This window comes from Triturus cristatus, chromosome 11 (assembly GCF_964204655.1).
Source record: "Triturus cristatus chromosome 11, aTriCri1.1, whole genome shotgun sequence".
NCBI lineage: Eukaryota > Metazoa > Chordata > Amphibia > Caudata > Salamandridae > Triturus > Triturus cristatus.
In genome coordinates this window covers 605,017,035-605,041,885 of record NC_140594.1, presented here as the reverse complement: position 1 = coordinate 605,041,885, position 24,851 = coordinate 605,017,035, and the positions used below count along the sequence as shown (strand labels likewise).

At 46.0% G+C, this 24,851-nt stretch overlaps 1 protein-coding gene across 1 annotated transcript in view; it reads left to right on the top strand.

The window, feature by feature from the left end:
• LOC146785150 (uncharacterized) overlaps positions 1–24,851 on the top strand; it is a 161,657-nt gene that overhangs the window by 116,408 nt on the left and 20,398 nt on the right. The window lies entirely within an intron of this gene.

The window sequence follows — 24,851 nt, the reverse complement described above, 5'->3', positions numbered from 1 at the left end:
CCCCTTCAGCTAATGGGAACCCTAGCCCTAACACTATCCAATCACAGCACTGGCCCTAATTTCCAGAACCAATAGGAGATCAGGGCCTTACAGCCAATTTTAGCCGTCGTCCAAGCACCCAATCAGTTTTTAAAAACCCTGATCTCTACGTCCAATAGAGGCCCTAGCCCTACCAGTAGTCCCATCCCAAGTCCAAGCAACCAATGGCACATGAAGCCCTAGTCCCTACTTCCAATAGAAAGCCTATAACCCTACTTAGTCCCACACCTAGTCCAGCAACCAATCACAGCAGAAGCCCTAATCGCTACTTCCAATTAAAAGCCTAGGCCTAGCCCTAGTCCCAATAACACAAGAAGCCCTAGTCCCTAGTTCCAATAGAAATCCTAGCCCTAGTCTCAACCCTAAATTGATTGAATCCCAGACCCAGAAACCAATCCGAATACCCAACCAATGAGGACACTAACCCTAACCCTAATCCAATAGAAATATCAGATACAACCACCAATCAGTGTACACATGTACCAAACAATAGCAGACTATATAAGGTTCCAGCTACCTCAGACAAGGTTTGCTGGCCAGGGAGTTGGAAGCTACTCCTCCATTCAGAAATCTCCTTGGACACAGACACGCTCAATCCACACTTTGGACTGCTGCAGGTAAGGACTTCACAAACTTGTCCTCTAACCAATACTGTTTGTATCAAACTTTACTCCCTCTCATGGCCGAAATTCGAAGTGCACAGTCCCTATTAAACAGCTCACAGCAGACTACTGCTGTCTCAGAGCACCCTCTGATGTAGAATATCCCTGTTGCTGGGGGAGAAAGGGGGGGGGGGTTGTTTCAATGACTTAACACAAAATGGTGACTGGGGGTGCACTGCTTAACATACAGGTCTTAGCACTGAGCAAATGAGAAATTTGGAGGGAAAAACTGATAGTCACGGTAAATGAGAGGGAAAAACTACAGAGTTTGGACTGCAAATCCCACAGTTCAGCAGGTTAAATGGAAGCAGTCACGGGCAGCAAAACCACAAGTTTAAACACAAAAACATGGGATAAATTATGCAATCACGGGCGGGTTAAAACTAAAATTTTAAACTGTTACAACCACAGGCAAAGACAGTTAAAGAAATTTAAAAAAAAGAAAAGATGATGCAATCACAGGTTGAGAAAATCGTTTTTTTAAAAACTTTTTTAGGAAAGACCGCACTAGTCTACCTCCTTAGCACTTCCTGGACTCTGCTCACTGCAATCTGGGGCACAAATAGGCTGAAACTCACAAGATGGAGGAGTGCCTGTTGCCGACATAGTCTCTGCTTCCTGCTGTAAAACAAAGCAAGAGATTCCTGAGGCCATCTCTTTGAAGTGTGGTGGGGCAAATAAGTGTGTATGTGATAAGTAATGTGAAATATTTCGCTTTTCTAAGATTGGCAGCATACCCCATCAGACACGATTTTCCAGTCCTCTTACCCCTTAAGACCAAAATGCATTGTGGGATTTGTAGGCATGGTTCATTTCAACCAAATGAATTTGCTGACCTACTTTATAATTGGTCATTGATAAAAGAAAAGTTCACCACAGGGACATGGTGTCCCTGATGGCGTGGACTTTCAACGTGATAAGATTGGAGGATTCCAGAGTCTTAGTTCCGCATTTTTTAACTGTTGCATAGTGGAACCAGGAAAATTATTTTACATTTTTTAAGAGGGCTAAGTATGAAGTTTCAAAGCCACTGTTCTAGTGAGGATATTGTAAAACGCTCACTCACTCAGACAAACTGTCGCTCGATGGGACGCATGTACGATGAGGGAGTGATTCCTTTTAATCAACTATGCATAGATTTTGCCCTCCCCCAAACTGAAGGCTTACATTATTTTCAGTTCCGCCACTGGCTTTTGCACCCGAGCAACAGATCTGGCACTCAGTGGCACCTTACCCCATACGAGAGATGGCTGATTACCAAATCCTCACAGGCGGCTCATTCCTGAGCTATATGCGCTCTTGAATCCGCGCAACAGACTCATGTATACGGCCAGTCAGAGCTGATTGGGGGAGGGGTGGAGTCCTAGGAAGACAGATGAGGAATAAAGAATTGGGGAAGATTTACTATAGGGCCAGACACACTGCCTGTAACGCAGCACTCACCCGAAACATTCACTAAAGTGGCCACGTATTGGTATTTCACCCCTGAACATTTACGTAGAGCAAACCCAGAATGTTGACGAGGCTGTGGGGCTCAGGGGACCTTGGTACACTTACTTTGGGATTGCCCACGACGACTCCTATTGGACACAGGTAATCGATTTTATATCAACTTGCACCTTAATACACAATTTCCTAGATTTGCCTCCTATACATTGCTGGGCTTACCTAATACTCTTACGTACCCATTAAAATCCCAGCAGGTCGTACTAATCCTGGGGGCAGCTGTGCAGAATATTCTTTTATTTTGGGTATCAATCAGTACATGTGCCTGCTCACCTGGGATGACTTCACCGCCCGTGGAATATAGCTGGCATGGAAACATTTTGTTAACGCTTGTTAACCAAGGTGCAACCTTTTGGAGAACTATAGCACCCTTACTTGTCTCTTCCTTGGCAGGACTGTCTGGAATTAATGTGCCCAACATATCTCCACCTCCTGCATTTGTCGGAGAGTGACTCTAAAGCCTGATTGGGTTATGAATTTAAATGTGTGATGTAGTTATTGTCTTATACTCATTGGAGGAAGCTGTATGAGTGGGGGGGAGGGAAGTTGGGTTGGGAAATGTTCGTTTCAGATAATTGGATGCCAAGCAATCCATGACTTTGTGCTCGGCCTCCAGATGGTTCGATATGCCCGTACTACCGTCTTTGGCATTGTTCAGAATAAAGAGATTGGAACCATAAAAGTTGGATCCAACGAATTCTGGAATCTGGTTTTTTTAAATCGGTTGAAATTGCCAAGTAAAGGTTATAAATCCTGTTTCTTTCCTAAGCATTGGCATGGTTTACTAATAAAGTAACTTTAAATAGTTGCCTTTTACATGTATGCATAATTTATGAAAACAAAAAAGGCCGACAGTAATTCCAAAAGGAATCGTAACTAACCAAATAAAGTATCGCCACTTGCGTAATTCCTATTTCAAAGATGTTTCCAGACATAACAACCAGGAAACATTCATACTTTTTGGGATTCAAAAGTCTGCATTTTGAGCATGCAGGCAACTTCATCAGTGGAATCTTCCTCGGAAAGTGATTTTTAGGTCGAGGGACCGTCCGGTCTGCCGAAGGCAGAACCGGAAGTCCGGAGATCTTATGTTTCTTAGAGTGGCTATTTAGCCCGCCTCTCTTTTTGGCTCTCCTCCATTGGCTGGCTTCCTAAATGGAGGCCAGCCATTGGAGGAGAGAGCCGTCCCTCCAAATATGCTCTGTCTTTTTCAGATTCGGGGGCGTGTTCCGTGCTGTTCTTTCCACTTTTTAACCACGCCCTTTTTAGAACAGCAGGAACACGCCCTCGAAGCCGAAAACACGCCCCCGAATCCGAAAATGCCGCTGCCTTTCTCCGAGGCATTTCTGCTTCGCCTCGGAGAAAGGCAGTGGTGTGCTTGCTTTTCAACATGGAATCAGGAATTAAGGTGAGTGAACGGGGAAGGTTGGATTAAATATAGTATTAGGACTATTCCACTAGAACAGTGCCAGTAACAACGCCACTTTGTAGAAACGTAACTAGCGTGTTTTTCTTGTTCGTTTTGATGATTTGAAATGGCTACGACACGTACACATGTTACCGTAGCAAGTCGGTGAAACAAGCGTGAAACCAATATACCATAAAGAGCGTGGGCCAGGAAGAGGACCCGCGTGCGGTATGATCAGGGGGGAAATATTATCTGATTGGAAATGTACCCGCTCTGGTATGTTTCTGCGGCTCAGTATGAGTAATGGTGGCATCACGCCCTTTTATGTCTGCCTGCGGACAAGACGCAATGTTTACAATGTTCTCAGTGCAGGGCTTGGCGATCGCTTTCGGTTTCACGATTGCATGTTCTTATACAGCACTGGCTACTACCAAAAAAACTTGTTTCTCCCTTGTTTATGTCTAAGTTAAGCACGGGATGAATACGTGACTTGCTCAGAATCACAGGATGTTGAACGTGCGCCGGGACTCTAACCCGATTCTCCTATTCCAAAATCTCCAGCTCTGGCGCTAACGCTAATTGCACTGTAAGTGGTTTTACGTTGGCTTTTAACAGTGGGTCTGAAAGGCTTGTTTTACTTTAGAGATAAACGCGGTGCCTGATTCAGAGACCCCACGCTTTCTGTTTAGTTTACTTTTCTTTTAACCCCCCTCGGACGGAAGTTCCAGAAGGGCCTATTGGATGTGCGGTGCGCGGGTCATGTTACAGGCTGCAGCGCGTGGAGACGCTGGCAAACATGGCCTAGAACTGGGGCCCAAGGAGTGGCTTCAGATTTGGGGCGGGCCTGGCTCCTCATGTGGTGATATTTGCACCCGATCTTGTGGTAGGTTTTTGCGGGCTCTTTGTTCCGACTCCCATAAGTGCCTAGTACCCCCCCAGCACACTCCGTTCAGCTGGATGTATTCCCGCACTGCTGACATGCTCTCCTTGTTAAACAGACAAGGCTGCGCATTAGCCTTTCTCCCGGGACCTCCGGTAGGCATATGTCCCACCTTCAGGAGTACACCCCTCCCGGGACAGCTGAGTGTGGTGTCCGTCTGTCCTGTCTCCTCTTTTGAGGAGTTCCTCTGCGTGCTGTGTGCTCAGTGCTGCGGCCAGCACTGCACTCCCTCCCGAAACTGTCCCTCCGCTTCCCCACTCTGTCCCATTGCCCTTCTAACACTTCATTCTAACCCTCAGCACTCCGTGTCTTTTACAGTTCTCGTTCGTTGTTTTCCCGTCTCTGTCACCCTCGGTCTAGTCTAGCCTTGTTTCTTATTCGCTCCCCCATCCCTGAGACGCACCACACGCTCTTTATTGCCCGTCATGAATTACAAATGCGGAGCTCCGGTGAAATGGAGGTTTACAAGGCGAACCGTTCTCCTCCCCTTGCTGGCTGCACCGCTCGAGTCTCACAAGCGTTGGACGAGCCTACAAAACACCACCACACACTAGCAAAACCCTTCAAATTCGTTTTTTTATATAACCCTTCTACTAAAAATTGCTTCGACCTTTCTATCGTAAAAGCATGCATCTAAAACATTGCCTTTTATTTCTGTTAATGCATGTGCACCTATGCACAAAGTGATGAAAATTCGTCTAAAAGAGGAATTAACACGACAGTAGAATGCAGTATGGTTCGATATACTGTACACACTGCCGTGGGTTTTTAAATATTGCATAACCCATAGAGTAGCCAGCAGCCATATGGTTGGGTTAATTTGCTGCCTGCTGAATTCGCCGCTGTTTGGTTTGGACTCTAGGTACCTCAAGCATACGGCTTCACCGGGTGAACGCCGCTGCTATAAATAACTAACTGCGGTATTGCCTGCGTCCTTCCATCTTCAACACAGTATTCATAGTTTAATCCATGCACTCTACAACTGGATCTATGGTAGCGGTGACATTTGAAGTAGCAAAAAGTAAATGTGTCAAATGTTGAGGTTACTGTGTGTGTGTGTGTGTGTGTGTGTGGGTGGCTCGCTCTGTGTGGGTGGCTCTTTTGTAGGTCTCTATCTCACTACATCACAACATCACTCTATGCTTGTATATCACTACCTCACAACATCCCTCTCCCTCACTACCTCACTCTTTCAATACCTCACTCTCTCTATCTCACTACCTCACTCTCTATCTACCTCACTCTCTATCTCACTACCTCACTCTCTATCTACCTCACTCTCTCTATCTCACTACCTCACTCTCTCACTACCTCACTCTCTATTTCAATACCTCTCTCTCTCTCTATCTCACTACCTCACTCTCTCTCTGCTAATGCAATAGGTATCACATATGCAAAAAAAAAAGCTAATGCCAATAGAAATGACAATGCCATTTATTTAGGGATACAAAAATGATTAAAAAATAATGAGCAATAGCTCTACCTATAATATTGCCGAGACCATTGCATTGTAAATGCTTGTTATTTATTTATTACTTGTTGCCGTTTACATGGTGTGGCAATTTTGTTTATATTTGTGTAGCCTCCTCCTGTACTCTTCTGGAGTGGGTAGAGTTCGTTCAATGGGTAAATATTTCTTGTAGTTATCAACTCTGTCCAGTGGGTGGCAGGCAACGACTACGCTAAAGTCTGTCCTATACAATGTTGGGCTATACACTCGCCGGCCTATTGTAAACGCGAGAGTAATATGACTGCAGATAGTGTGGAATGTCTATATATTTATTGGAGTTATTATGTAACCAGAAGGTCCTCGTTGTGATGAGGAAATTTCGCAATTTTTCAAACGCCTCAGAATCCTTCCAGAAATATTGAACGCCGCAGCACCCCGGCCACCCCCTCTTATCACGGAAGTAGTGTGTGTATGTATGTATGTGTGTGTGTGTGTGTGTGTGTGTGTGTGTGTAAATGTTCTTTGAAAGCTCCGAATGTACAAATCGTACTTTGTGTGAAACCAACCAAGTCGGAAACCCTGCTCTGTACTGATCTTCCTTAGACATGGTCTTTTTCAGTGGATCTGACACAATTGCAGATCAACACATCTGTTTTATCGCATCCTATTTTATGACATCATGGCGGGCCCAATGCAGATAATATGGTACGTAGCAGATTTTATGCGACATTATTATATTTCACTACACTTTCCTCTCTGCTGTTCGTGTAATCTCTCTGTGATGTCATTGGATCTGTATCACGTGCATGGACCCACTGGTCCACCGTGGTTGTCCTCACCTGCCTGGTTAGACTCCTTCTGGCCTATTACATCTAGACAATCGTATTAGTAATAATGCATTCCTGGTGCTCCACTATGCATATGGTGTGGAGAGCAATGTACCTCTTGACGCACTTTTAGGTGCTACAAAAATAAAACCGATTGCTTGCCTTCAATCTGATGTTTAGCTCTGAAATGTTTTGGACGTCCATTTTCCAATTAGTCTTGGACAGGAAGCATAATCACAAATGTTAGGTGACCATTCCATTTCAAATGCATCACAAATGATTAGCAGAACTAGCCAATTAGCATATATTTATCACTTGTAGATGGTACTATGACTCTGCAGGCAAAGCACTCGCTCATGACTGGTAGTCTGTACGCTGCAGCTGACCAATCTGAATCCTAGCAAGGCCAACTCAAACTATCCTTCTGAGGCCAATGCATTGAGTACCATTACATTTGGTAATATTAAAGGACATAATCCCAGTATCGCGAGCTAAATGAAAGTTATTATAAATTCTTAAGTATTTTACTTAAAATCTGAGTGCGGGAGATGAGCGGCTTTTTCAGGTTAGTAAGACATGCCTAGTTCTGCCCTTCGTCTCCGTAAAATCCATCCGCTGCTTGCACAGCTAGGCACCACAGCTAGCAATGCGCAACACTGAGGCCTTGAGGTCTTTGCAGGCTTTGTGGAATAGCCAGCAGTGCCTGAGGTTGGTCCGTGTCAGAAAAGGCAGATTGAGCTAAAAACAGTAAACTGGAATGTTCGAGTAATTACCAATGGCTACGATTAATTCAGGCTTTCAATTCACCACTCTTTTGTATTTCACTATAGTTTGAGGTGCATTGTACCATTGTAAACACCAATGTGGGCATTGTTTTTAAAGAGTGCCCCGTAATTACAGTAAATTGAAATAAGTGATTACGTTCTGATTATTAGTTCACAAACACTCTGGGTTGGCGTTTCACTGATTGTGCTGGGTGTACATTGTTAGAAAATGGTTTACTGGTTGACTGGGGTGTAAGCCCTGGTGAGGTAGCAACCACTATGCTACTCGGGGTAAGATACAAGCAGACCCGAAATTAACCTGCGCTCACCCCATGGTAACTTGGCACTGGGCAGTCAGGCTTAACTTCGAGGCAATGTGAAAAGTATTTGCACAACACTTCAAACAGTACAACAGTGCACACCACGCAAAAAGAATCCCATGACTTGTTAGAAAAATAGTTTAATTTAACAAAGCCCAAAACGAAAAAAAATCCAATGAATAGAACCTGAAATATTTCATTTTAAAGTTTTAAATTAAAATAACGTCAAAAAGCACAAAACGTCAACTTTGGGTATCTAGTTGCACTAGACTGGGGAAAAAGTCACAAGTTCATGCTGACTGCGATGGAGCGTGGCCCAGCTGCAGGGACCCAGTTAGGCCCGCTGAACAAAGTACCTTAAAATCAGAGTTGCATTGCGTTGATACATGTTTTAATATGCGTAGCACAGCCAAGGAGTCTTCTCTGAGATGTGATGAGGCTTTGGTGCGAAGTCCTGTTGTGCCGACATTGAGGATTCCATTGATGGAGTTTGCAATGCAAAGTCTGGCATCGAGGGTGCGGCCTGCAGTCAGGGTGAGTCTTTTCTGAAGTGCTGCGAGGCAGCAATGCGAAGTCCGGCATCGTCAAGGCTGCTGTCGAGATATGCGAAGGCCTGCACCGAGGACTCGTTGCGCATTGCAGTTCCAAAGGCTTTATGGGGTGATGGGAGTCTTTGCGATGGGTCCAATCCACAGAGCAGAAGATGCAGCAGTTCCTCTGGATCCGCAAAGGCTGGTTCAGCACCTTAAATCCACTTCCAAGGGTTTAAGACTGGGGTGGCACCATTTGGCAGAGTAGACGCCCAGATGGCTTAGTCCAGGTGCGAATGCCAGGTGGATGGAAGCCTGTTATGTCCCTGAGGCTTCAGATCAGGATGCCAGCAAAGTAGCCCCTGGATTTACTCTGGGTTCAAGAGATGCAGGTCCAGTTCTTCTCACCCAGGCAGGAGGGCACCAGATAACAGGGCAGCAGTTCCTTCCAAGCATCAGTCCAGCAGAGTGGCAGTCCTTTCAGCAGTACAGGTGTCCCTCTTTTTCCTGGCAGTTTCCAAAGTTCAGAAGTGTACCGAAGTGGTAGTGTCTGAGGTCCTTCTTTTATACACAGTTGTGAGGTCCTTCTTGTGTTCACAGTTGTGGCTTTGAAGTGCGGAGAAGCTTCTAGAGGTATGTCTTTGAACTGCACAGATGTCCTGCCTTCCCTGGCTCTAGACTAACTACACGGGGTATGCAGTCCCTTTGTGTGGATTCAGGACAGTCTATTCAGGTGTAAGTGAGGCTGGGTCGAAATCCTCCCTTCAATCCTGCCAGTGATGGCCCCTCTAGTCTGACCTAAGCTCCCATTATGTTTGGGTGTCTAGGAGGAATACAGAAAGCTCAACTGCCAACTACACCCAGTCATGTGACCAGAGATGGGCCGCAGGCACCAAATGGGTAAGGTAAGAAAATGCCAACTTTATAAAAGGGACATTTTCAGAACTGTAATTTAAAATTCGACTTTACCATAAGTTAGGATTTTAAATTAGGATTCCAGAAATACCAAACATGAACCAGTTGGCTCTTATGATTTGGATATTACACTTATAAAATGTAATAAGGCAACTCAAATGTTGGTCTATGGGGAAAACAAATGTAAGTGTTTTTCACTACCAGGACATATAAAGCGTAAAAGCACATGCCCAACCTTTTAGATACACCGCACCCTGCCTTTTGGACTGTGTAAAACCTATTTTTGGGGTGTCTTATATTTATTAAAAAGAGAGGTTTGGGTCTGCAAAACGGGTTTATTTTGCCAGGTCCACATGGCAGGTTAAAACTGCACTCACAGGCTCTACAATGGCAGGCCTGAAATGTTTAAAGGGCTACCTTAGTAAATGGCACAATCAGTGCTGCAGGCCCACTAGTAGCATTTAATTGACAGGCCCTGGGCACATGTAGTGCAATTTACTAAGACTTAAAAGTAAATCAAATATGCCAATTGGGTATAAGCCAATGTTACGTTTTACAGAAAGAGCACAAGCACTTTAGCACTGGTTAGCAGTGGGAAATTGTGAAGAATCCTAAGGCTATAAAAAAAAAAGTCCACAAAAACAGAGGGTCTGAAGGCAAAAAGTTAGAGGGAAACCACGCCAAGGATGCCAGGTCCAACACACCTCAAGAGCCATTTAGCTAGAGACTGTTCTCTCTGTGGAGGTACATTCCACACCATGTTGAATTATTGTTTTGAGGAAATGTTCTTGAAAAGGCCCATCAAGACTAAAATAACGCATGGGTGGCTACTCTTCCAGAAATGGTTTGTCACTTCTACAAATGCATTCTTGAAAACATCTTGTGTTCAAAATCCCTATCACTTTAGTGAAATGGCACCAATGTCCAGCATCCATACTTTGAAATCTGCTACAGCTCCACTGAACAGAGTACTCTGTCTTATATGGAAGTCTATGAGCGTATAAAAATGACACTATTACAGTCCATACTGTAAAGTCTAGTTTCGACCTGCTACTCTGGTTCAGCTAGGGTGTCTCCTCTTGTGGTTCCCGACTGTGTGGTCGGCACCCAAATGTCCCATGGAGATGCGATAGGAGCCCTACCATGTGCCCCAGATTCAAGTGTTTTTTTGGGCAGCTTCTGGCACGGTGAGTTGTTTCCTGAAACTAGGAACAAGTCCCCTTTGGCGGTGGAGAAGCCAAACGCCAGTGCCTAACAGTAGCCCTTTTAGCTGAGGCATCCCATCCTAGTCAAAGAATGTGTCCTTGCCCTTCTTGTGTAGCCCGGTCCTCTATTACACACAGGAGTGCCATTTTAGGGGAGAGATCAGCTGGTTCTCCCAAAACTTACATTGAGGTTTGGGCAATAGTTAGCTGAAATCCTGAATGACCGGGCATTCCCAGACTTTGCCAGAAGCCCCCAGTCTGAATGCTACCTCTTAGACCACTGGGGGACGAACCTCTCGTCTTCAACAGATGCTCGGGCATGTAATATACCCTGTGCAGATATTATTTTAACTTGATTCATTGTAATTTAGCAAATATTGCAATTTCCTTTTGTCACCTTGGCTTCTCTCCACCACTTCTCTTCCAGTGCCCCTTGTACTTCCTCCTATTGGGACGGATGATCTACAGGTACGCCTGGTGCCCTACTAATATTCTATGTCTAGTGGACTGAATTTTGGGAGAGTTGCCAATTACCGAATATTGCAACTCCAGGGTGTGCCAAAGGTGATGGCACTTGAAAAATTGTGAGTTCTGCAGGTCCTAATACAAACTAGTCTGAGACTGAAGTCCTGTAGTCTGCTGTCCATACAATCATTGGCTATTATTAAATTGGGGGGATTGCAAGACTGTAGCACACAATGCTCTGGCTTGGTATTGATACTAGATGCTGAGGAGTGTTGGCATAGGCAATCCTACATTTTGGACTTCTAGTTGGTCACTCAATACCAGTTATTGAACAGATGACTGGCATCTTCTGTTTTCAGCTGGTGGTAGATTGTTAAATTGTCACATTTACAATATCGGCACAGCAGTTTTTGCACTGCATTATCAGCTGAAAATCAGCCGATTGAAAGCAGGCCTGGCGGAGTAGCGGAACTCCATAAAGTGACCAAAAAACTCTGCCTTGCTACGTGGAGTTATGCAAGTGGCTGAGTGCATTAGGAATGTGCCATTCAGGCTGATTTTTAGCGCCAGATGTTTGTCCCACGCTGAAAAATCATCACAAACTGCACCATGCGCCTCTCAAGAAGGCGCTGCCTCTTTCTGCTGCTAGTGTAGAAATTCTACTCGAGCGGCAGCTTCCTCAGCGCGAACAGAAGGTTTCTCAACTTGACCGGTAGCGGCCATCCGCGACCACCCATGTTGAGAAATATTGCTGGGAGGTGGTCTGGAGTAAAATTTTCCCCGCTTGTGCTCACCAACTTAACGCTGGCGAGCGAGGGGAAAAAAAACTGCGTTAGTGTGGAGTATTTTGAAACTCATTCCGCTGAGTGAGAAAAACTCAACAAACTTCCAGCGGAATTTCATGCCCAGGCCTCATTGATAGCCATAATGTGTGTCCCCACAGGCAACCTGCAGTGTGTAATAAACTATACCAAACCAAGGTGGTGGCCAAGGGCAAAGAGGGCAGGGCTTTAAGTTGGGGGGGGGGGGGGGTCTGTGGGGGTCTGAGCACCCCCAAGTTTTTGTGGGGGCCTCGAAAGGGGTCTCTAGGGGCTCTATTTTCGGGCCTCAAAAGTAGGGTGACCAGACGTCCCGGTTTTTGTTTGGTGTTTCGTCAAACTCCCTGACTGCTGGAACACTAAACAGTGGTATTACTTTCAAGAGGAATATAAATGGTTGTATCTTAAGTCAGGCAATATTGGATGTTCTTCCTGCAAACAGGCTAAATCAACAGGTCTTTCAGTGCACAGTAACACCCAGGGCATGTGCATAAGTAAAGAGGGCAGATGGCGAGGTTGGTCCTTCAGGTGACGGAAAAGCTTTTAGGCAGAAACAGCTCAGGAAGATTATGAAGCATAAGGTGAGCGCTGGTCACTTGGCAGCTGAATACATTCTTACAGCTCAGCAGGAAAATACATTGGTGGTGACAGTACACGAATGTAATGCAAAACATATGGAGAGCACATGCAGGGTATTTGACACTGCCTACCACCTGGCAAAAAAAAGATCGCCCTTTCACTGACCAACCTAATCTAATTCTCCTTCAGGCAAAGAATGGCAGTGCAATGGGCCGTGTTTTGCACAGCAACGTTACTGCAACTGAAATAATAAAACACATTGCACTGGAAATGCAACAAAGATTGGTCTGTTATATCAGACAACACAAACCGAAGATCACAGTATTAATTGATGAAAGCACTTCTATTAGCAATGCTTCTGCCTTAATCATCTACCTCCGTGGCATTTTTGGAAATGAAAGTACCCCAGTGACCATCTATTTTGGCCTTCTGGAGCTGGCAGAAACAAATGCCCTTGGCGTAAAGACAGCTCTCCTAAGCTACTTCGAATAAGTTGGACTCCCAAAAAGTTTACTACATAATATCTTGCTTGCAGTATGTTCAGATGGAGCAGCAGTAATGTTTGGTAAAAAAGGAGGAGTAGTAGCATTGCTGAAATCAGAATTTCCAAATCTTGTACTGACCTGGCACTGTTTGGCTCGCAGACTAGAACTTGCTGTGGCAGATACAGTTGATGAGGTCAATTACTTTAAAGATTTTCATGGACTCATTGTATGCCACATACAGCATTTCACCAAAAAACCAGAGAGCTAAATCTGGCCGCCAGTGAGCTATGTGTACAGCTTCAGAAAATAGGGAAAATGCTTGATACTAGATGGGTAGCATCCAGTTACAGATCTGTGAAAGCTGTTTGGAACTGCTTCCCTGCCTTGTGCAAACATTTTGAGAATACTTCTAAAGACCCATCCAGACCATAAGAGACCGGAGTAATTATGAAGGTCTCGTGAAGAAGCTTGTATCCTATTCTTTTATCAGAGATTTGGGGGTAATGTGTGATGCACTTCAAGAGCTCAAAGACTTATCACTCTCCTTACAGAGGAGGGACATTACAATTGTTAATGCCCACAGACTTTTGGTTAGTCAAGTACGCATATTTCTAGCAATGAAGAACTCACCAGGGGAGTTTGCTTCTGCGGCTCAGAAAGCGGTGGACGAGGGCAAATTCAAGGATGTTCCTCTTTCCCATGGTAGAAGTAACTCTGTTGCCCTTAATCAAAATCAGTTTTATTAAAGTCTGTTTGTAAATATCAATAAACTATGTGCCCCGGATTCCGAGAAATAACTTATAGCCAGCTTCAGTGTGCTAGATGCAGGCAACTTGCCTTCTGGTGATGAATGCATTCTTTATGGTGAAACAGATATCCAGAAACTGTGTTCAGAGTTTCAGCTGCCAGTAAGAGATACTATCAAAGCTTTTAGACTTTTCAAAGATTTTGGTGGAGAGAAAACCCCTGAAGCATTAAAAATTAGTAGCTTGCATGGAAACACTGCCAGCAAGCAATGCAGTTTGCGAGAGAGGTTTTAGCGCAATGAACGGAATTGCTTGTCCAACAAGGGCCTCTCTTCTTTTAGAGACCATTTCTTCATGCTTATGGGTAAAACTCAGTGGTCCTCCATTTGAAACATTTGACGCAAAGTTGTATGTAAAGAGTTGGCTGGCAAAAGGTAGGTCTGCTGAAGAAAATTGTTGTGAGAAACCTCAGCAAAATAGACACAGTGAATATCTTCAAGGATTTTGGGAAATCCTGCAATAGATTTCTAAGTAATGTAAATAATTTTTACATGTTTTTAAAGTGTTTGGTATTTTATGGCTTATACTTAATAAATCTACATTTTTGCCTATTTTATTATCCTTTGCTGGATGCGTCTTCATGATTTTCTTAAGCATACAATGCTAGTTATCTTGATTTAGACCACTCTCCTACTCGAATAGGCCATACCCCTTTAAGAAATTTGCCACGCCCCATTTAGAGCACCCCCAGTTTTTTCCCCCCACTTAAAGCCCTGAAAGAGGGGACATATATCGCTCAGCTAGGACACTTAACTTCAATGCATTTTTGTGTTTTTCCCCCCTTTTTCTTTCATTATTACTCATGAGTGGTAACCTTGCTTTTGGACTCCAGATTGTCTGAACATTGGTGTGTTATGTGGCTTCAATATGTGTATAATGTGGGTTACGTCCTAGACGGGGTTTAAAAAAAGTCTGCTTTAAGACCTAGGGGTGTTACAACAAACAAATGATGGACGGAATGCTGACAATGCAGACATTCTCCCCCAGTCAAGAGATCTGGGTTAAATCCATCGTTCTTTTGCCCACTACGCCACCCCAGTTTAGACATGGCCATATGCAAATCAGTCTTGACCCTGTGCCTCATGGGAACAGTCCAGCCGGAACTGCCAAGCCATGTCTTCCCTGGACCGGAATCAAGCATCCTAGGACCGGTTTCTGGCTATCAGCCGTCATCAGCCAGGATAGCTTGACTCCAGTGGCGTAGTGAGCACGGGACCCACGTCTGGGCATACCCATCCCACTTAGGGCGAAAACCTAGGGGTAGCCTGATTCATGTGTACTTGGCTGGGACCATGGAGTGGCATGTAGAGGGACAAAAAGTGGCAGCTAAAATCATGGCCTTGAAGTCCGCAGTGTTAAAGGGTTTTGTGAAGATGTAAATTGAGAAAACACATGGAGGTATAATTCAGTTGTTTAATTTTGGACAAGATTGAGCCCACTTATTGACTGGAAATTGGCGTACATTCTAGCCAGCTTCCGAGGGATATGCCGGTTAATAATGGCACTGAACCCAAGTTAGGTCTGAGCCACAGACTAGGACCTATAATGTGTATGGGGAGCTTAAAGTGTATAGCTTGAGGCATAAGGTCTGTTAGGCTATTAACTCTAGGCATGAAATATTTTCACATCCTGTCCCTTTGTGGTCTGGAAGTTGTACTTAAGTACTATTAGATTTTTTAAAAACTTTAAGTAGAATTACTCTTTACAAGGTGTTCTCTATTAATCGGACCCTCCAGGATTTCGCGATTGCAAAAAAAGTCACAATCGCTTTTTGTAAAACTGCCCATGAAATTTCGAACATGTGATCCTGGGAGGTGTGTTTAGTGCTGTGCCGGTAGTGAATGTGTGCACGTGCCCATTATTTGGATTCTGTTGAGCCTAAAACGTCGAATAAGTGAATTGAACCAACTGCCCGATGGGTGCTCAGCGCACTTCGACTCAGTACGCAGCTTTCTAAAATTTCGTTTTATAATGTGAGACACGACCGGTTTGTTTCATTTTCAGTACGTTTCCAATAGTAGATAAATAAGTTAAAGAAAGACAAGTACCTGAAGGAGGAGGGTGCGCAGAGTGTGCCGGTCTCTTGCTTTCAGCTCTCTAATGAATTTTCATAGTGGGGGAGAGGACGTGGCATTAGGGTGAAAGCTGCCGATTTTGCAACTGGGAACCAAGTTCAAGTCTCGGCGTCGGCACAACGTCATGTGATTCTGGCAAAATATTTATTTCTGTAGTAGGGGATCTCTGTGTATAGTCATAATCTATGAATAGTCCCACCCATGTGCGGGGACCCCGGAGCAATCAAAATATCTCTTAAGCTGTCCTGCATTTGCAAACCTGCAAAGATACTTAAGAGACAGACAAAATAATACAGCCTAATAACAATATGGCTGCACTGGCCAGCACTTCATCTGAAGTGAACACAAAAGCCAAAATAAAGTTTAAATGTCATTTTTATTCACATCTGACATGTTCCTTTATTGTATCACACTCCCTTCACCAAAATCCCTTTAAACAATAGAGAGGAAGGGGTGGACAGACGAGCCCTATAGGCTGTCAGTATGTGTCTGCTAAAAGGATACCGTGCCTTTAAGGAACTCTCCAGAGACCCCCGGTATCCCAGGATGCACAGCCAAAGCAAGTTACTTTCAGTTCTTTTTTCCGGCTCCTGCTAGCAGGACCCTGGAGCTTGAGCTCTACCCTTTTGGGTGGATATTTTGGATAAAAATTGTTTTTTTTAATAAAGTTTGTTCATTCGACGTCTAGAGCCTTTCTCTGCTGCATCCTGCAATTTGGTGCAGTTTGACCCACTCTTAGCATGGCTTTATTTGATAAATGCCCTGAGTGTGGGAGGAAAATGGCCAAGACGGACCCACATGATGTCTGTATCCTCTGCTTATTATCTTCGCATGTCCCTGCTACATGTGACATCTGCAAGACCTTCTCCAAGAGGACCCTGAGGGACAGAGAGAAGATTCGCCTTCAGGGACAGGAGAAGCAGAGGACAGGTGGGACTTCGGGGCATGGAGGATCTCATTCCCCTTCCTCTGCCCATGCTTCAGCCACTGGAGGGACCTCCGGGCAGAAAAAGGAGCAGAAACGACATCTACCGGCTGGTAGATCGCGTTCGACGTCGAAGGCGACGACGGCGAGAGGTAAAGCACCGGTGTGTTCGCCGTCGATCCAGGGCTCTGGATCTCGGCGTTCTCGACGTTCGACGTCGAGAGAGGGGCCGGCGAGACCTAGGACTAGGTCGCCGTCGAGGATTCCAGTCGACACACCATCGACGTCGTACCGAGCCCCACAGACAGCGCAGCTCGGCGTCGAGGCGACCCCGCTCGTCTCCTTCGCCGTCAACTCATGGATCGACGCCGACGACATCGACGCCGAGACACCGGCGAATGCCGTCGAGACGAAGGAGATCGCCGTCAAGGCACAGGTCGCCGTCGAGGAGACATCGCTCACCGTCGACATCGAGAGGCTGTCCGTCGACCCGACGTCGAGCGGCCACCGTTCGACGTCGAGGGGACGCCATTTGCGGTCAACGGCGAGGAGACGCCGTACGAGGTCGACGCTCAGTTCGACGTCGAGGACATCTGGTAACACTTCTTCGGTGATTACGATCTCCAGTTGTGGATCTAGGAGAAGAGGGCGCTCCCCCTCGTTTACTTCAGCACGGGATAGGCCCGCCAAGAAGAGAAGGGTGGACGGGAGTCTGGACAGTGCTGGTCCGGGGTCTCCTGCAAGGAGTGATGGAGCTCCGCAGCCTCTCCCTCAGCCGCTGCCTCAGAAGCCTCCTCCGCCGCCTCCTCCTCCTCCTCCTCCTAAGCGACCTACGCCGCCGGTGCCACAGCTCCCGCCGTCTCCTGGGCTACCGGCGATTCCTAAGGCCCCACGCAGACTGAGATCACGCTCTCTATCTCGCCGGAGGTCACGGAGCAGACACAGATCGTCCACTCACACACAAGGCATGGACGACGGAGATATAAGTCTCGTTCCAGAGGCACGAGGTATATGGACTCTTCTGGCAATGGACGGCTTTCCCCCTCGTTGTCGGAGACACCGCCTACTAGAATCTCGCCGGTGGATGATATTGCCACTTTCCAGGATGCACTGATGAGGGGGGCGGCGAAATTGGGAATCTCAGTAGCAGTCCCGGTTCCCACTACCTCTGTGATATTTGAGACATTGCACAAGGCTCACCTGTCACGCCCCCTCCTTCCTTTGGTTCCAGGTTTGGAGGAACCAGCCATGGAGGTCTGCTTGACACCAGCCGTGGTGAAGTCTGCTCCCTCACGGTTGCAGAAAGAGTACAGGGCCCCTGATTCGGACCCGGCGTTCCTCAGGGTGGACCCTCCCCCGGACTCTGTCATTGTGGTTGCGGCTCGGAAACAACACTCCACGACGCCCTCTTCCACGGCCCCTCCGGATAAGGAGAGTCGCAAGATGGACTCCTTGGGGAGGAGAATGTGCTCTACGTCGGCCACGACTATGAAGGCTGCTAGCGCCTCCGCTCTGCTGGGTCGCTATGACCGATCGCTTTGGGACTCCCTGCAACAGTTTGCTGCCTCCCTACCTAGGGATAAACGGGAGGACTTCCAGGAGGTATTGAACGAGGGCATGATGGTCTCCAACCAGATCATCAGTGCAGCGGGGGATGTATCGTTGCTGGCGGCCCATGGGTACTGTCATGGAGTACACATGAGGAGACATTCCTGGCTGAGGCTTACCTCTCTAAAGCCTGAAGCACAGCAAAAGATTGCTAACTTGCCTTTCTCTGGCACGACGTTGTTCGGGTCTCATGCGGATGACGAAATGGCCCGCATGAAGGCCGAAGCAGAAACCCTGAAGGCCGTGGGGTTGGAAAAGCCCAAGGAACAGAAGAGATCATTCCGTTCTGTGGCAGGCGTTATTCTAAACAACGCGGCCAAGGGCGTCCGTCTGGGCAACAACAACAACACCAGCAACAACAGTTCCCGAGGCAGTCCTTTCAAAAGCGCCAGAGGGGCAGAGGCCAGCATCAATCCTCGTCTGGGAACAAAGGCCCGGCCGGGTCGAAGCCCTGAAAGGTCACTTCCCCCTCATCCGTTACCCGCTCCGGTGGGGGGGGGGGGGGGGAAGTATTCAATACTACCTGGCAGAGTGGAGGACAATAACTCAGGACAAGTGGGTGCTGAATATTGTTTGCAATGGGTACAGTCTTCGTTTCACCAGCCCGCCTCCACAGATTCCACCAGTGCGCTCTCCCTACATGGTGCGAGAGCTCCAGTGGGAGGCGGACATTCTGTTAAAGAAGAAGGCGATAGAAACTGTTCCTTTGAGGCAAAAAGGAAAAGGTCTTTACTAAAGGTTCTTTCTCGTCAGAAAAAAGGACAAGAACGAGTTCAGGCCTATTCTAGATCTGCGTCAAGCAAACAAGTGGATCCGCAGAGAAAAGTTTCGTATGTTGTCCCTGCATCAGATTTACCCTCAGTTGCATCGAGGAGACTGGCTGTGCGCCTTAGATCTGCAGGACGCTTACTTTCATGTGCCGATCGCACAAAAGCATCGCAAGTTCCTGAGGTTTCTGGTAGGCAACAACCATTACCAGTATACAGTACTCCCGTTTGGTCTGAAGTCTGCACCAAGGACGTTCTCCAAGTGCATGGCGGTGGTGGCAGCACACTTGCGGAAGAGCAAAGTGTTTGTGTATCCCTACCTGGACGATTGGCTGATCAAAGCTTCCACGTACCAGGAAGCCCAGTGTCATTTCAACAGGACAGCTGCCTTGCTTCATCGCCTGGGACTGCACATCAACATGTCGAAGTCAGTGCCGATCCCTGTGCAGTGTCTCCAGTACTTGGGGGCCTCAGTCAATACTTTGAACGCAAGCGTGTGTCCTTCGGATGAGAGACGCTTATCTATCCGTTGGAAGGCCCTGCACCTCCTCTCAGCCCACTCTCCTACAGTGAGGACGGTGTCCTCTTTACTGGGGTCGATGGCTTCCTGCATCTTTCTCACCCCCAATGCACGTCTGCATATGAGGCCTCTGCAGGAATGTCTGGAGGATCAATGGGACCAGAGGCGGGGGCGTTGGGAGGACAAGATTCATCTGTCCCAACACGCTCTACAGTCTCTGAAATGGTGGTGCTCCTCAGAGAATGTCTGCAAGGGGACTCCCTTTCACAAGGATATTCCGGTCCAGACCATAGTGACCGATGCGTCTCTCCAGGGCTGGGGAGCGCATTCGGGCCCTCTTCAGATTCAGGGGATATGGTCACAGACGGAGATGACTTACCACATCAACTTTTTGGAACTCAGAGCAGTACACTTGGCCCTGAAGGCGTTCCATCCCTCCTTCAAGACGAACTCCCTGCTAGTTCAGACGGACAATACTACTACCATGTATTACCTCAACAAGCAGGGGGGCTCCCGTTCACGCACACTGTCTCGGGAGGCACAGGCGATCTGGAATTGGCTGGTGGCCAGGAACCTAACGATCACAGCAACCCATCTGCCGGGAGTGCAGAATGCCCAAGCCGATGCGCTCAGCAGGCTCGTCCAAGAAAATCACGAGTGGGTGCTAAACGACGACGTGCTCAGAGACGTCTTTGCAGAGTGGGGCACTCCGGATATCGATCTGTTCGCTACGGCAGAAAACAGCAAATGCCGCGACTTCGCGTCCAGGTACTACCAACCAGGGACACTGGGGAATGCACTATGGATCAGCTGGTCCAACAGCTTTCTCTACGCCTTTCCACCCATTCCCCTGATTCCGGCGGTGCTGATCAAGCTGTCGCAATCCAGAGCCAGGATGATCCTGATTGCTCCGGAGTGGCCGAGGCAATGGTGGTTCACCGACCTTCTTCACCGATCTGTTCTGCCACACCGGCGCCTGCCGTGTCGGCCGGACCTTCTCACGAAATTCGGGGGACAGATGGTTCACCCCAATCTCTCGTCCTTGAGTTTGGCAGCATGGCTCCTGAGCTAGTTACAGTATGGACACTTGAACCTACCTCAGGACTGTATGGAGATCTTGAAAGAGGCGAAGAGACAGTCTATGAGGACTTCTTACGCCTATAAGTGGAAGAGATTCTGCTTATGGTGCAGGGCAAAGGACATTGACCCTACATCCTGTAAAGATGTTATTTTGCCTTATCTGCTGCAGTTAGCTCAATCTGGGCTTAATTTTCAGTCTATTAAAGTTCATCTCGCAGCTTTGACTGCGTATAGAAAGGGCCCTTCCCAAACCTCATTTTTTCAAATCCCTGTGATTAAAGATTTTTTGGAGGGTTTGCGTAAGGTGTTTCCCCCTGTTAGACGACCTTCTCCACCATGGGAATTGAACGTGGTGTTGTCCAGATTAATGAGGGAGCCTTTTGAGCCTATTCATAAGGCTTCTCTGCAGCATTTGTCCTGGAAGGCTGCCTTCCTTGTGGCCATTACATCGGCCAGGAGAGTAAGTGAGATTCAGGCTCTGTGTTGTCAAGAGCCGTATACTGTGTTCCATGCTTCTAAAGTGGTAATGCGTACTCATCCTAAGTTTTTGCCTAAAGTGATATCTGATTTCCATGTAAATCAAATGATAACTTTGCCTACATTTTTTCAGCATCCCTCCTCTCCGGCGGAGAGGTCTCTGCATTCGCTAGATGTGCGTAGAGTGTTGAAATTCTATCTAGATAAGACAAAAGACATCCGCAGGTCGGATCAACTGTTTGTAAATTATGGTTCAGTAAGAACTGGTCTAGCTACCTCGAAACAGTCCATCTCCAGATGGATTGTGTCCTGTATTCAGCTCTGTTATCAGAAAGCTAATAAGACGTTAGGGGGTAAGCCTACAGCGCATTAGACTAGGGGCAAAGCAGCGACTACAGCTTTCTTAGGAATGTTCCAATTGCTGACATTTGTAAGGCTGCCACCTGGAAGTCGGTCCATACGTTTACAAAGCATTACTGCCTGGACTCTGATGCTAGGGAAGATGCGCAGGTTGGACAGGCTTCGCTGAGAAATTTGTTTGCACAGTGATTTGTTGGTGTTCGGTTTTTACTCCACCGCTGTTTGTTGGTTGGGATGGGCTTGCCATCCTATTCATAGATTATGACTATACACAGAGATCCCCTACTACAGAAGGAGTAGTTTCTTACCTGTAACTCCAGTTCTGTAGTAGGGGTATCTGTTATAGTCATAAGCGACCCTCCCTCCTCCCCGGTGGAGTAACCTGACCGTATCAGGCCTGTTATACACCTTCATAAAGAACTGAAAGTAACTTGCTTTGGCTGTGCATCCTGGGATACCGGGGGTCTCTGGAGAGTTCCTTAAAGGCACGGTATCCTTTTAGCAGACACATAATGACAGCCTATAGGGCTTGTCTGTCCACCCCTTCCTCTCTATTGTTTAAAGGGATTTTGGTGGTGGGAGTGTGATACAATAAAGGAACATGTCAGATGTGAATAAAAATGACATTTAAACTTTATTTTGGCTTTTGTGTTCACTTCAGATGAAGTGCTGGCCAGTGTAGCCATATTGTTATTAGGCTGTATTATTTTGTCTGTCTCAAGTGTCTTTGCAGGTTTGCAAATGCAGGACAGCTTAAGAGATATTTTGATTGCTGCGGGGTCCCCGCACATGGGCGGGACTATTCATAGATTATGACTATAACCGAGATACCCCTACTACAGAACTGGAGTTACAGGTACGAAACTACTCCATATATCACCTTCTGTAATGTAACTGATGCCTATGTAGAGCACTCAAAAGCCTTTGGGTCGCGCTCACGCTATATTAAATTGTAAAATAGGGAAGATGATTAGTTGGGTGCATTGGAGGGAAAGCAGTTTTCCATGATTAGCAAGTGCGTTTTCACTGCTTCTGCAGGTTCTCTCATGAGAAAAATGTGTACATTTTTGCACGAGAAAATGGAATCGACAAATGTTTTCCAGGGTAATGCTTGCAAAGCGAAGTCTGGTGTCCCATTGTAGTTGGAAATTAGTTTTTTTGTGAATTCCGGAGATTAGTAAACTTACACCCGGACGATCTTCAGAATGCTAATTTCTTTCACATGTGGCCCAGAAACTGCATAGTGTAGACTGTAAAACATAAACTTAAAACATCACTGTTGAAAGTATCTACCATAATTTCATGTCTGCATGCAAAGTGTCCATTAAGCCACTAAACCCACTATCAAGCACCAGCTAGGCCTGTGGTCTGAAAAGTCCTTAAATAGATGGGATGTGAGTTTGTCTGGATTCAGAACTATGGAAGTAGATTGACATTTTTGGAAACAGGTTCATGAGTTATTGCTATTTTAGCAGGAGATGTTTTTAAGGCTCTGTTTTGCAGGTCAGTCTATTCAGTTTGTGGTTCCACGTGAAACTACCTGACGTAGCTTTCAGGCCGAGATTAACCCTTCTGAGCTCTGTGAGACACCCGGACTGTGCATATCAACAGAGTGATGGAGTGGGAGGGCTCTGGGACATATAAAATAATGAAGTAAAGATAGTGCTTCTGTTTCCCGTACTATGTGCAGGCACCTTAGGGGTGGGTGTAACTCGCGTATTAATCTTGCAAAATGGCTGAAATTGTGTAACTGCATCACACACACAAAATTACCCAAAAGTTCAGAGTAAAAATTCAACCTGAAAATATAATTTGAAGTTGATTTAGTTCAAAACACTGTCAATCGCATACGGATTTGCAGTTTTGCACTCAATTAGTACCCAAATGATCCTCACTGGTAAATCTTTCAGAAATGTTTCTTGACTGCCCACATTAAAGAAACTGCAGCTCGGGTTCAAAGCAGTGCCATACATGCTCAGATTTGAGATTTTGTACAAACACCATCATATGTCAATACTGCATTGTGGTTCATGCTTGTATTTACCCATGGGAATGTTTTTATTTTGTTTGTTTAGTTTTATATATAGAGCTTGATAACTATGAAGCTTTAGGGCGCTTTACATAGAAGCAAGAAATACAATCCGATGAACACTGGGACGGAGTCATAGGAAGGAATGTGAGCCATGGATCAGAAGATTCCTATTTGGGTTTGGAGAATCCTCTGAGGCTTGGTGAGGGTCCTAAATTGCTTTGATGAACTCATGGAAACTAGACCCCACTCAGAGCGGTCTACTTAAAAAATTACATTTAGAAATACAGCTCCCTCCTACAAGGTTAGGACTGGAGCTGTGCTTCCGTAGAGCTGCAGACACTTTAAACCTGCCTATTTCAAAGTGGAATACTCTGCTAAAACAGTTCCCATTGATTTCAGGCTGAAAATGAATGATAATAAGTAAAATAAAGTGCCGCAAAAATGCTGCTAAATTTCCATATGTGTGCTGCTAAATTTCCATATTTGTGCCGCTAAATTTCCTATACCATGCCGCTATATCCTGGGGGGGGGTCTGAATATGTAGTATAATTTAACTGTAGGCTGCTGTTTTTCTGTCCCCTGTTTAAAACCAAGGCATTCAGTGGTGGTCTGCAGATCTGAACCCCAACAACGAAAGATTGGTAGGTTGTTTATAATTTGAGGTGATGCAACGTCGAGCTGTGATTTGTGAGGTCTGATGTGGTAGGAAAAATCTCAGAAATGTTCTCCTCTCCATCAATCAAATACTTATCATGCATCAGTTTGTTATTGATGTTTACCGTTCTAGATGCCAATGTAACAGGCGCCTTTCTCTGCTCGTCCTTAGAGGAATAGAAAAACTGCATGAACAGACGCTGCTTTCTAATTTGGGCTGTATCTCATTTGTCAGTGTACTTTAAAGAGCTGAACATATTTGGGAAGCAGTAAAAAAAAAATCCAAACTCGAGTTTAGATAGTGGATAAAACTCGAGATGGCTTCCGAAAAAATGATTTTCTTGGCACATCGATAATTAGTGAAGACCTGTTTTCCAGTGTTGCAGAGATTTCTACAAGTCACCTGTAATGCTCCGTTTCTAGGAATGTGAGCATTTTTTTTTTGTTGCAACAGTCTTCAAAAATTGCAGAATGTCACATTTTTACCCGTGACGGTTGTTTTGTGTAAGGTGTTTTACAGCAGAGAAGTTACTCGAGATACCCGCGAAATGTATTTTGAATAAAGTGCGTGATTTTGTACAAATGACATGGGTTAGCAGAAAAAAGTACCCAATTCCGCACAAACCTGATCATT